This window comes from Cervus elaphus, chromosome 11 (genome assembly GCF_910594005.1).
Source record: "Cervus elaphus chromosome 11, mCerEla1.1, whole genome shotgun sequence".
Taxonomy (NCBI): Eukaryota; Metazoa; Chordata; class Mammalia; order Artiodactyla; family Cervidae; genus Cervus; species Cervus elaphus.
Genome location: NC_057825.1, coordinates 63,183,307 through 63,196,752, shown reverse-complemented (window position 1 = coordinate 63,196,752; position 13,446 = coordinate 63,183,307). Strand labels below are relative to the sequence as shown.

General features: G+C 37.5%; 1 long non-coding RNA gene across 2 annotated transcripts in view; it reads left to right on the top strand.

Annotated features, from left to right (window-relative positions):
- The window catches only part of LOC122702799, a 460,764-nt gene that overhangs the window by 244,746 nt on the left and 202,572 nt on the right, over positions 1-13,446 (top strand). The gene's annotated exons all lie outside the window — the stretch shown is intronic.

Genomic DNA, 13,446 nt, shown 5'->3' with positions numbered 1-13,446 from the left:
ATGAAGGCAGCTCAAGGCAAAGCTTTAACCCCCACTAGTTTTGTGTGTGATAAAAAGAGAAGGCGCTATCAATCTTTATTGTCTGTCTCGCTTACTGTAATTGCATTCAATAGTCCACTGATTCTGTTGTCTGTGCTAATGTCAGGAACAGAGGAGAGCCAGATGCTCAGACTTGATCATATGCATCCAGTGGCCACTTTGATAAGTTGGCAGCAAGTCACTGGGTTTGATGATAAATTGTTAACGCTATAGATTATGAACAGCTGAACACTGCAAGTGTACATGGAGGAAACTTCTTACCTTGTTTTAAATCTGGCACCATGATGCTAGCTAAAGGGCATGTCATGTATTATTCAAATGCATCTTGCACTGGAAATGTGCCAATGACTCATTGTATCCCTATGAATAGTAAAAACAACAACAACAACAAAAATCCACAGTGATTTGAACATGACATTAATGGTCCCAGGATTATGAAAAGCATTTTGAAATGCTGTTTAATAGTTTTGATTATCTAATTCAACAAGAAGAAAGCTTCTGAGTTTTATTCATGTTTAATCCATATTAAATCATGCTCTTCCTGGTCATTTCTGTTATATTAGCTGATAATGAGGATGTTTTCTAAAAACAAACTGGTTTTTCATTAGTTAAAACCCATGGCAGTTTGCTTGTGAAGGGACCTAAATTGGAGCTGGGGGCAAGCAGTGTGTTGAAATTTTTGCCAAGATTCTGTTTCACAGAGATGCTGCTACCTCTGAGAAATGTGATATAGGCCATTTATACAGAATATATAATAGATCTTGTTTCTCTTGAGCCCATATGACAGTTCTAAAAGTTCAGGTCATGGTTCTTAAGTCACTGGATACCTATTAAAGTTTTAAAAAGCTGAGATGACTGGGAACCATACAAAAGTATTATACTAGAGAATGCGAGCTGTTGACCACATTTTAATGGAAAATTCTAAGTACAGCCAGATGAAGAATATTTCTTTATCTTTGGAGGATTTGCTCTTGAAGTCTCTGATCTTATATGGTTCATTTTTCCCTAAAATAAACACATGTAAGAAATGCTGTTGGATTTAAGGATGGGGACCAAAAAGGTCTCTCGGCTAATTGGTATGTTTCCTTTTATTAGATACTAGAAATTTTGTAATCTAAGGTGTCTTCCTTTTTGCTGGTGCTGCCAGGAAACTCAAAAACTCAATTATAGTCACCCTTTTAGCTGAGTTTTCAGCCTTGATGATCTGTGACTATCTCCTTAATTCTTTTCTTGTTACTTTTACCTTGGTTTTCATGTCTGTCTCTAATGGCAGGATGAGTTTGGATAGAAGAGAAAAGGAAGGAAGGAACAAACTTTAGTAAGAGGTTTAAAGGAGTCCAGAGGTATTTAATTGTGTCACCAGTATAAGGACTGAGTTTCTAGGAATGACCAGTGTGGAATTCTAGCTGATACTGGGAAAGTCACTTCTACCTGTCTTATGGTCAAAATTCCTCATCTTTAAAAAAAAAAAATTGGATATAATAAAAGTGTTTAATTCATAAGATCTGGTGAGGGTTAAATTAATATAAAGCAAGTGTTTAATTAACAGCAACTATTATTGTGAAAATCTTTATGTGAACTCTAGAAGGTAAATATAGTCCTTTGCTGTTCAGTTATTAAGTCATGTCTGACTCTTTGCTACCCCATGGATTGCAGCACACCAGGCTTCCCTGCCCTCCACTATCTCCCAGAGTTTGCTCAAATTCATATATATTGAGTCAGTGATGCTATCTAATATAACCCAAATAGAGTTTATTTTTGATGGCATCTGAAATTGAGTTCAAGCCTTAAGGTAATCTTCCCCATGATTTGGTATACTACATATTAAATCCTGCCTTAAGCAAGCTAATGTATGAGAATCTTGGTTTACTCATTTGATTAAGAAATGTACTCTTCATTCATAAAAGATGTTTATCTTCATAAAATTATGTTAGTGTTCTTAAAGGTGTCAGGCTTTTCTGTGAGAATAAGTTATTTAAATTTATACAAGTTTACAAGAACATATTATTGGTCTAAAGTAAGATACGGCTCCCCTTAGCTCATCGCTTGAGAAAGAGTTCCACCCACATGAACCTTCTCCTTCCTTGTGTATCTCTAAAATTATCACTCATCTTTGGCTGATTGCTCCTTTTAGTTTGCTCCGGTCACTGGGACTACTTCTTCCCGGGCTTCCCTCCTTCAGCTCTCCCCTGCTGAGTCCTATTTGCCAGCATGCCCAGGGGCATGGGCTTCTAGCTCCCTGCTTGCTCCACCTACACTCCCTTGTGTATTCATCCAGTCCAGAGGCTCTAGAGTCCATTTTAGACACTGATGGCTCCAGACTTCTCATCTCCATTGTGACTCCTTTCCTGGCCCTTCAGCTCACTTATCCAACTACCTATTTGACATCTTACCTTCCATGTAAGTTCAGTTCAGTTCAGTCACTCACTTGTGTCCAACTCTTTGCGACCCCATGGACTGCAGCATGCCAGGTCTTCCTGTCTATCACAAACTCCTGGAGTTTACTCAAACTCATGTCCATCCAGTCGGTGATGCCATCCAACCATCTCATCCTCTGTCGTCCCCATCTCCTCCCGCCTTCAATCTTTCCCAGCATCAGGGTCTTTTCCACTGTCAGTTCTTCGCATCAAGTGGCCAAAGGATTGGAGTTTCAGCTTCAGCATCAGTCCTTCCAATGAATATTGAGGACTGATTTCCTTTAGGATTGACAAGTTGGATCTCCTTGCAGTCCAAGGGATTCTCAGGAGTCTTCAACACCACAGTTCAAAAGCATCAATTCTTTGGCACTCAACTTTCTTTATAGTCCAACTCTCACATCCATACATGACTACTGGAAAAACCATAGCTTTGACTAGATGGAACTTTGTTGACAAAGTAATGTCTCTGCTTTTTAATATGCTTTCTAGGTTGATCATAGCTTTTCTTCCAAAGGAGCAAATGTCTTTTAATTTCATGGCTTGTTTAATTTCCATGTAAACAAGCATCCAAAACCTAGCTTGATTTTTTTTCCCCCTGAGGCCATCTTATTCTTGTCATTCTTATTTCAGTAAGTATCACCACCGTGTGAAATTGCTTAAGCCAAAACTTAGTTATCATCCTTTCTTCCTCTCTTTCTTCACCCATCACAGTCAACCAGGAAGTCCTGCTGGGTGTGTCTCTGGAAAATACCTGATTCCTTCCCCACCTTAGCCTCTAAGCCTAAGTAAGCTGCCACCCCCACTTATCCCACTGCAGAAGCCCTCTGGTCTCTCTGCTTCTTTTTTTCTCCACTGATTGTCACTATCTGATTACTTTATTCTTTATTTGCTGATTTTCTGTATTCCACTTCTAACATATAAACTTCATGAGAACACAAATATTTTTGTCTCATTTATCCTTGAGCACTGTGTTCAGCATGGTGGTTCAGGCTCTGGGATCAGATTCACTCGGCTTGGATCCTGCCACTGATGTCCACTGCTCTGGGATTTCACAATTGCTTCATCCTGTGTGGCTCAGTTTTCCAAGTGAAAATGGAGACTGTGTTAATGTCAGCTCAGACTATGTTGTGGGGAATAAAGGATACCATACGTGTGAAATATTTATGACAGGCCTGGCACTCTATTTTCCTACTCAGAATAATACTTCTACACTGTTGATACTTAATAAGTATGTGAATAACATAAGAAAATATACACACTGATATTCTAATGTTTAATTGATTAATATTTTGAATATTATCTCCTTTACTATTAATTTATGAAAAGATCTTATAATAATGTTTCTGACCACAGAGAGTATTTAAATATTTGTAATGTTTAATCCAATAACCTATAATTAACAATTATGTTGTCATTTAAATTTCTAAAGTTGATATATTAAATCTTGATACATTAGTCAATAATTTTGGGAAATAAGCTTACTCATGATAAATGATGAAATCACTTGGCTATTTTGATTATTAGAATTTTGAAGATTGATAACTACTTTCTCTTCATATGTGTTACTTATTTGGGAAAATTAGAAAATATAGTTGGACAAAATGAAAAAATATAAAAATAGTTTATAATTCCTTATTTTTTATATCTGCTTGTACTTCCAGATTTCTCTGTATACTGTCATTGTATTATGTTTGATGCTAGCTGTTGGAAAATAATTAATCTGAGGAGTAATCCTAGGGGAATCACTTGTATTGCTATTATTAACTGCATTGCTTTTTTGAAATTAATTTTATTGCTGTTTGCTGTATGTACATAGAACAATTAATTTTTAAACTATATCCTAAGACCTTGTTAAACTTACTTAGTAGCTGTATTATAAAATTTTATATGTGTACAATTATGTTATCTAGACAAAGACTATTTTACCTAACTCATTCCAATTTTATGCTTTTTATTTCTTTATCTTGTCTTATTACATTATATAGATCCTCAAGTAAAATGCAGTAGTGAGATGAGAAACCTTTGTCTTTTGTTACAGTCTTAGAAAATGTTGAGTACTTCTTATGAAATGTGATCCTAGTTGTGAGTTTTTAGCTGTTACCCAGTCTCAGATTGAGATAGTTCCCTTTTCTCCATAGTTTCCTGAGAGTTTTTGTTGTGAACAGATGTTATGTTTTGTCAATTTTTTCTCCCTACATCTATTGGATGATGGTATGTTTCTTCTTTCTTGTTCTGTAAAGATGATGAATTTTATTGTCTTATTTTCAAATTTGAAACTGGCCTTCAGTGTGTTACTTATGTGCGTGTGTGCTTAATCATGTCCAAATCTTTGCGACCCCATTCTCTGTAGCTGACCAGGCTCTTCTGTCCATGGGATTTTCCAGGCAAGAACACTGGAGTGGGTTTCCATTTCCTTCTCCAGGGATCTTTCTGACCCAAGGATTAAACTCCTGTCTCTTGCTTCTCCTGCGTTGACAGGCAGATTCTACCACTGCGCCACCTTATGAGATATTATCATACCCACTTGATTATGATGTATCTTTTTAATATATTTGTTGGATTCAGTTTGCTAATGTGTTGTAACGGATTCTTGTGTGTTTATTCATGATAAGTATCAGTCTGGAGTGTTGTGGTTTTGTTTTTATTTTTTTCCTGAGAATATCCTTATCAGCTTTTGATATCAAAATTCTCTTGGTTCATAAAATGAGTTAGAATATCTCTTCACTTATTTATAAAAAGAATTTGTATAAGATAGTTACAACTTCTTATAAAAATATTTGGCACCATTCACCATTTAAACCAGCTGGGTTTGGAGTTCTCTTTGTTGGAAAGGTTTCAGTAAAAATATTAATTTTTTTAGTTACTATGGGGCTATGCAGATTTTATTTCTTTAGTGTCACTTTTGGAAAATTGTATTTTATAAGAAATTTAACCATTTTATATAAATTCTTGAATTTTTAAGCATATATTCATACCTAATATTTCCTTCCATTCAGTTCAGTTCAGTCACTCAGTCATGTCCAACTCTTTGCGACCCCACGGACTGCAGCACGCCAGGCCTCACGGTCCATCACCAATTCCTGGAGTCCACCCAAACTCATGTCCATTGAGTTGGTGATGCCATTCAACCATCTCATCCTCTGTCATCCCCTTCTCCTCCTGCCTTCATCTTTCGCAGCATCAGGATCTTTTCCAATGAGTCAGCTCTTCGTATCAGGTGGCCAGAGTATTGGAGTTTCAGCTTCAGCATCTGTCCTTTCCAGTGAACACTCAGGACTGATCTTTAGGATGGACTGGTTGGATCTCCTTGCAGTCCAAGGGACTCTTTTTTTTTTTTTCCAAGGGACTCTTAAGAGTCTTCTCCAACACCGTAGTTCAAAAGCATCAATTCTTCGGTGCTCAGCTTTCTTTATAGTCCAACTCTCACATCATACATGACTACTGGAAAAACCATAGCCTTGACTTTTGTTGGCAAAATAACCTCTGCTTTTTAATATGCTGTCTAGGTTGGTCATAACTTTCCTTCCAAGGAGTAAGCGTCTTTTAATTTCATGGCTGCAGTCACCATCTGCAGTGATTTTGGAGTCCAAAAAAATAAAGTCGGCCACTCTTTCCACTGTTTCCCCATCTATTTGCCATGAAGTGATGGGACCAGATGCCATGATCTTAGTTTTCTGAATGTTGAGTTTTAAGCCAACTTTTTCACTCTCCTCCTTCACTGTCATCAAGAGGCTCTTTAGTTCTTCTTCCCTTTCTGCCATAAAGGTGATGTAATCTGCATATCTGAGGTTACTGATATTTCTCCTTGCAATCTTAATTCTAGCTTGTGCTTCTTCCAGCCCAGGGTTTCTCATGATGTACTCTGCATATAAGTTAAATAAACAGGGTGACAATATATAGCCTTGACGTACTCCTTTTCCTATTTGCAACCAGTCTGTTGTTCCATGTCCAGTTCTAACTGTTGCTTCCTGACCTGCATACAGGTTTCTCAAGAGGCAGGTCAGGTGGTCTGGTATCCCCATCTCTTTCAGAATTTTCAACAGTTTATTGAGATCCACACAGTCAAAGGCTTTGGCATAGTCAATAAAGCAGAAATAGATGTTTTTCTGGAACTGTCTTTCTTTTTCAATAATCCAGCGGATGTTGGCAATTTGATCTCTGGCTCCTCTCCCTTTTCTAAAACCAGCTTGAACATCTGGAAGTTCACGGTTCATGTATTGCTGAAGCCTGGCTTGGAGAATTTTGAGCATTACTGTACTAGCATGTGAGGTGAGTGTAATTGTGCGGTAATTTGAGCATTCTTTGGCACTGCCTTTCTTTGAGATTGGAATGAAAACTGACCTTTTCCAGTCTTGTGACCATTGCTGAGTTTTCCAAATTTGCTGCCATATTGAGTGCAGCACTTTCACAGCATCATCTTTTAGGATTTGAAATAACTCAACTGGAATTCCATGACCTCCTTAATAAACATCTATTATCTGTAGAATTTATAGAAATATTCCCACTTTCACTTCTGATATTGGTATTTTGTATTCTCTTTTTCTTAATCAGTTTTGATAGGTTTATCAATTTTATTATCCTTTAAAAATTATATTTGGGTTTGTCACTTTTTTCTGTGACTTATTATTTTTCTATTTTATTAATTATTGCCTTCATCTTTTAAATTTTCTTCTTTCTACTTGGGTTTAATTCAATTACCTTCTTTTTCTAATATGACTGAGCAGCTAAGTACAAGCACAGCAAGATAGAAACTTGGATCACTGATTTTATAACTATTTTTGTGCCTTTCTAAATACTTTCAGTTTCTTTTTAACCACTGCCTAAAGCATGTACTAGGGACTTCTCTGGTTGCTCAGATGGCAAGCAGTCTGCCTGTAATGCAGGAGAGCTGGGTTCAGTCCCTGGGTTGTGAAGATCTCCTGGAGAAGGAAATGGTGACCCCCTCCAGTATTCTTGCTTGAGAAATCCCATGGACACAGGAGTGTGTCAGGCTACAGTCCGTGGGGGTCACAAAGAGTTGGACACGACTAAGCGACTTCACTTTCAGTTTTAAGCCATGTACTACAACTATTGATATGTTGGATTGTCATTAGTATTCAGTTTGAATATTTTCTAATTTCTTTTGGTGATTTTTTCTTTGATCCACAGGTCAAAGCAGTGTATTATTTAATTTTTAAATATTTAGTGAGTTTTTGGCTACTTTATTTTTAGTGATTCCAGGTTTTAATCCTATGTCAGAAAAACTGCTCTGTAAGATTTCAATACTTTAAAATTTATTTAGATTTATTTATGGTCCACTGTATACATAAAAAGAATGATATTCTACAAATGTTAATTGCATCAACTATGGAAGACCTAAATTACATATCCTTATAGAATTTTGTCTACTTGCTCTGTCAGTTATTGAAAGAGGTGTCAAAATCTACAATTTTAAGACCATGTATATTTCTCTGTTTTTCTCAGGGTTTGTTTTTGGTACTTCAAAGCTCTGCTTACTAGGTACATACAATTTGTCATGCCAGGACTTCTTGATAAATTGATCTTTGGTTCATTATCTAGTGCCCCTTTTTATTTCCGGTAATACTTTTTGAATTGAAGTCTTAACTTGCCTAGTATTGTTGTAGCTACAGCCTTTCTTCTGAAGCTTAGGGCCCTTTCTCCTCTTTCTGTCAGTGTGTGTTAAAAACCAAGGCCCCGTATTTCCAAGAAACAGCTCCATGCTGACCTCCATATAACCCTTCCCAGGGTTGGGCATGAGCTTTCTGTTCTAGTTTTTAGGTTTTTCTCCAGTTCTGGCACTGCATACTTGGTTAACTTTCTTGCTCAATTATGTATTAAAAGGATGTTTGGGGAATTCACTGGCGATCTAGTGGTTAGGACTCTGCACTTCCACTGCAGGGGGCATGGGTTCAATCCCTGGTCAGGCAGCTAAGATCCTACCTGCAATGGCACAGCTGAAAAAAAAAAAAAAAAGGTTGTTTGTTGTGTTTCATACAGCATTTCTAGACATTTGTAGCAGAAAGAGCTTATCTTGTCTGCTATATCGATGAAATTAGGAGGTTCACTGCACCTTTAATTGTACAATTACTTTTTTTAATATTTGAATTTAATTTTCAGTTCTTTAAAAATAAATGTAAAGAACAGTAAGAACTATAGCTGTTATTTAGATATTGAGGTTTCTGATAATGAAGATTGTAATGGAAGCTCATGAAGTATTTTCAGTATTTCAAAGTTCCTGGTATAATTTATTTTATATGACAAAATTGGACAAAAATGCTTGCATGTTAACTAGCATGTCTTGTCTCTTGCTTTTCACTACGATCATATTATCTCAGTATGATAACAATGGTTATATAGTGTTGGTCAGAAACTCTACCTCTTGATGACATTTTAGACTGAGACATTTTCATTACACCAAATACTGATGAGAGTATTTCAGATATTCTCAGTATTCATTGAGGTGAGAATTTAGCACAGTCCCTTTCTCAACATTTCTCACATTTTCTCCATACTTTCCATTTAGTAATTCAGCACAATAGTTTGTAGTTTTTGCTTTTGATATGACTAACCTCTTATTTATACTGCATGTTGTTCTGTTGCCCTCACCATACATTTTCATGGTAAAAATCCATCTTTTCTATAAAACATAAACACATAACCACTGGGAAAAGTGAAATAAAAGTAGTCTTTGATTATGTGAATATTTTGATCCTATAGCTTTCTGTATCTAAGATGTGAGCAAGATGTGCTTATTGCCAAAATTCACTTGGGAATGTGGATCTCCATCCTTCCATTCTAGACTTTAATAAGATTATATTTGGTAATTGTGCTGTGTGGCAGAGATGAAATTCTAATAGTCACAGCTATGGAGCACGGATAGGGAGTGTTTGCATTTTGTACAATTTTGTTCTAGAACCAGAAGGCAAAATAATGAGTATCTTTCTGTAAAATGAGCCTTGCTCTAAGCATTTGGATTTGAGAATCCCATAGACAGAGGAGCCTGGCAGGCTACAATCGCACAGAGTTGGACACGACTGAAACAACTTACCACAGCACAGCGCAGCTATTTGGTTAGTACTAAAGTATAATTAGAAGGCTAATTTGCTAATCATGTTTCTCAACTATAGATATAGTTGTAGAGACATAAGCTTTCTACTCTGGAAAGGTCATGAAGGCTAGCTCCTTGTTTGAAAGTTATATCTCCTCTACAGTATTCCTGCCAAGTACTTGTCAAGTCTGGAATTCAGCTCTTGTTCTGTAGCTGTGTAACCAGTGACATAAGATATCCTGACTCATGGAGACCAATTGCACCTCCTGGGATAATAAATAAGCTTCTCTCCACATGATGCATTCTTGTATCTCACTTTTTCTGAATCTTCATGCTCCTGACTCTGAGTTACTATCCCATGCAGCCCAGGACAGTCAAAACCAAACCCCAGTGCTTCTTCAGTTTTCACACACACCAAAAACATCCATTGCTTTTAAGCATTTCATCATTTTATGCATGTACATGTATGTGTTGTCGTGGAGGAGAAGTCACATCATGTAGTCTTTAGGGTCTGTTGACAGTTTCTTTTCTACTCTTTAATTCTCTCCCCATTCACTTGAGGTAAAGGCAGGTTTCATTAAGAAAACTTGTGTTCACATTCACTGTCATTCTTGTCTCTAGTTCTGTTCTAGTTTATTAAAGAGTTACTTTCAACAAAGACCATGCTCATCCTGAAAGGAATTCTGGGGAATAGTTTTCTCTCTCATCACAGGTAATAATTATCTTTAAAAATGATATTGAATGTCTATCTATGTGAAAGTTTTAGTCACTCAGTTGTGTCCGACTCTTTGCGACCCCGTGGACTGTAGCCCACCAGGCTTCTCTGTCCATGGACTTCTCCCACTGGAGTGGGTAGCCATTTCCTTCTTAGGAGATCTTCCCAACTCAGGAATCAAACCCAGGTCTTCTGCAATGGGGGCAGATTCTTTACCATCTGAGCCACTAAGTTGCCTGCTGGTTATGAATTCTTAAAAAATTGTGGTAAGAATTGATAAATGTGTTTAATAATAAAAATGCTGGGAATGTGGATTGAGGTCAGGATGGGGGGTTTACATAGGGATAATCATAGCAGGGATATCAACAAGTAAAAGAAAATAATTTGTTTGCAGGTTAGGTTGTGATGAACTATTGTGAAGTGAATACTTTTGTGTTATACTCAAGTAAGTAGAGAATCAGTAGCTAAAACATATTGCCAGATACCTAGTCATTATTTCCTTCCTTAATGGATGCATTAGACTAATCTGTAATGAGCACATTTGCCTTCTAGATAGGAAGTGCTCAAAGTACTTTAAGACATGAAGTGAGTGACTACTACAAGTAAACACTGCCCTGCCTGGCATGACTGCTCATGTGGTTTTAAAAGTGCTTAGGAAACAGATCAGCTTCTAAAGTGGACATATTTCCCTCGAGAAATTTTTCTAACACAGAAAGAAAAAACAGTAGCATCTTACTTAAAGTGTAAATTAGATTGATTTCTAAATTACTGTAAATGCACTTTACTAGCGTGTGAGATGAATGCAATTGTGCAGTAGTTTGAGCATTCTTTGGCATTGCCTTTTTTTGGGATTGGAATGAAAATTGACCTTTTCCAGTCCTGTGGCCACTGCTGAGTTTTCCAAATTTGCTGGAATAGTGAATGCAGCACTTTCACAGCATCATCTTCCAGGATTTGAAATAGCTCAACTGGAATTCCATCACCTCCACTAGCTTTGTTCGTAGTGACGCTTCCTATGACCCACTTGATTTCACATTCCAGGATGCCTGGCTCTAGGTGAGTGATCACACCATCGTGATTATCCTGGTTGTGAAGATCTTTTTTGTACAGTTCTTCTGTGTATTCTTGCTACCTCTTCTTAATATCTTCTGCTTCTCATAGGTCCATACCATTTCTGTCCTTTATTGAGCCCATCTTTGCATGAAATGTTCTCTTGGTATCTCTAATTTTCTTGAAGAGATCTCTAGTCTTTCTCATTCTATTTTTTTCCTCTATTTCTTTGCATTGATCACTGAGGAAGGCTTTCCTATCTCTCCTTGCTGTTCTTTGGAACTCTGCATTCAAATGGGTAAATCTTTCCTTTTCTCCTTTGCTTTTCACTTCTCTTCTTTTCACAGCTATTTGTAAGGCCTCCTAAGAAAGCCATTTTGCTTTTTTGCATTTCTTTTTCTTGGGGATGGTCTTGATTCCTGTCTCCTGTACAGTGTCACGAACCTCTGTTCATAGTTCATCAGGCAGTCTGTCTGTTAGATCTAGTCCTTTAAATCTGTTTCTCACTTCTACTGTGTAGTCATAAGGTGCACAATTACACTCATCTCACATGCTAGTACAGTAATGCTCAAAATTCTCCAAGCCAGGCTTCAGCAATACATGAACTGTGAACTTCCAGATATTCAAGCTGGTTTTAGAAAAGGCAGAGGGGCCAGAGATCAAATTGCCAACATCTGCTGGATCGTTGAAAAAGAAAGACAGTTCCAGAAAAACATCTATTTCTGCTTTATTGACTATGCCAAAGCCTTTGACTGTGTGGATCTCAATAAACTGTTGAAAATTCTGAAAGAGATGGGAATACCAGACCACCTGACCTGCCTCTTGAGAAACCTGTATGCAGGTCAGGAAGCAACAGTTAGAACTGGACATGGAACAACAGACTGGTTCCAAATAGGAAAAGGAGTACATCAAGGCTATATATTGTCACCCTGTTTATTTAACTTATATGCAGAGTACATCATGAGAAACCCTGGGCTGGAAGAAGCACAAGCTAGAATCAAGATTGCAAGGAGAAATATCAATAACCTCAGATATGCAGATTACATCACCTTTATGGCAGAAAGGGAAGAAGAACTAAAGAGCCTCTTGATGAAAGTGAAGGAGGACAGTGAAAAAGTTAGCTTAAAACTCAACATTCAGAAAACTAAGATCATGGCATCCGGTCCCATCACTTCATGGCAAATAGATGGGGAAACAGTGGAAACAGTGCCTGACTATTTTTTTGGACTCCAAAATCACTGCAGATGGTGATTGTTGCCATGAAAGTAAAAAATGCTTACTCTTTGGAAGGAAAGTTATGACCAACCTAGACAGCATATTAAAAAGCAGAGACATTGCTTTGTCAACCAAGGTCTGTCTAGTCAAGGCTTTGGGTTTTCCAGTGGTCATGTATGGATGTGAGAGTTGGACTATAAAGAAAGCTGAGCACTGAAGAACTGATGCTTTTGAACTGTGGTGTTGGAGAAGACTCTTGAGAGTCCCTTGGACTGCAAGGAGATCCAACTAGTCCATCCTAAAGGAGATCAATCCTGGGTGTTCATTGATAGGACTGATGTTTAAGCTGAAACTCCAGTACTTTGGCCACCTGATGTGAAGAGCTGATTCATTTGAAAAGACCCTGATGCTGGAAAAAATTGAGGGCAGGAGGAGAAGGGGACGACAGAGGATGAGATGGTTGGATGGCATCACCAACTCAATGGACATGGGTTTGGGTTGACTCCGGGGGTTGGTGATAGACAGGGAGGCCTGGCGTGCTGCGGTTCATGGGGTCGCAAAGTGTCGGACACGACTGAGCGATTGAACTTAACCTAACTGATAGATACACTGTTAAATCTTACTACCACAATTAGTATTTTTGTTCAGAGTTGTGCAGAATTTTTAGAACTTTTACATTTGAAAAGAAAAGAGACATTTGTGTTTGTTTCACCTCTTGACAATGCTTTTCTTTCACCTATCTGTGCATCCGTTTTCTTCATCCTTTCTTTTGGTTTTTGAATGGTGTTGATAAAAATATCTTTAGATCTTACTTAAAAGTACAATGCCTACCTGTTAATAACAAGGATAACTGGAAGCAAACTCGCCTAGTGATTCTTAAGACAATGTCTCCAAGAATTGTGTGGTTATTTTACCTGGATAGGTTTTTCTTAGTTCTTTTCATAGGTAGTATATTGTTCTGG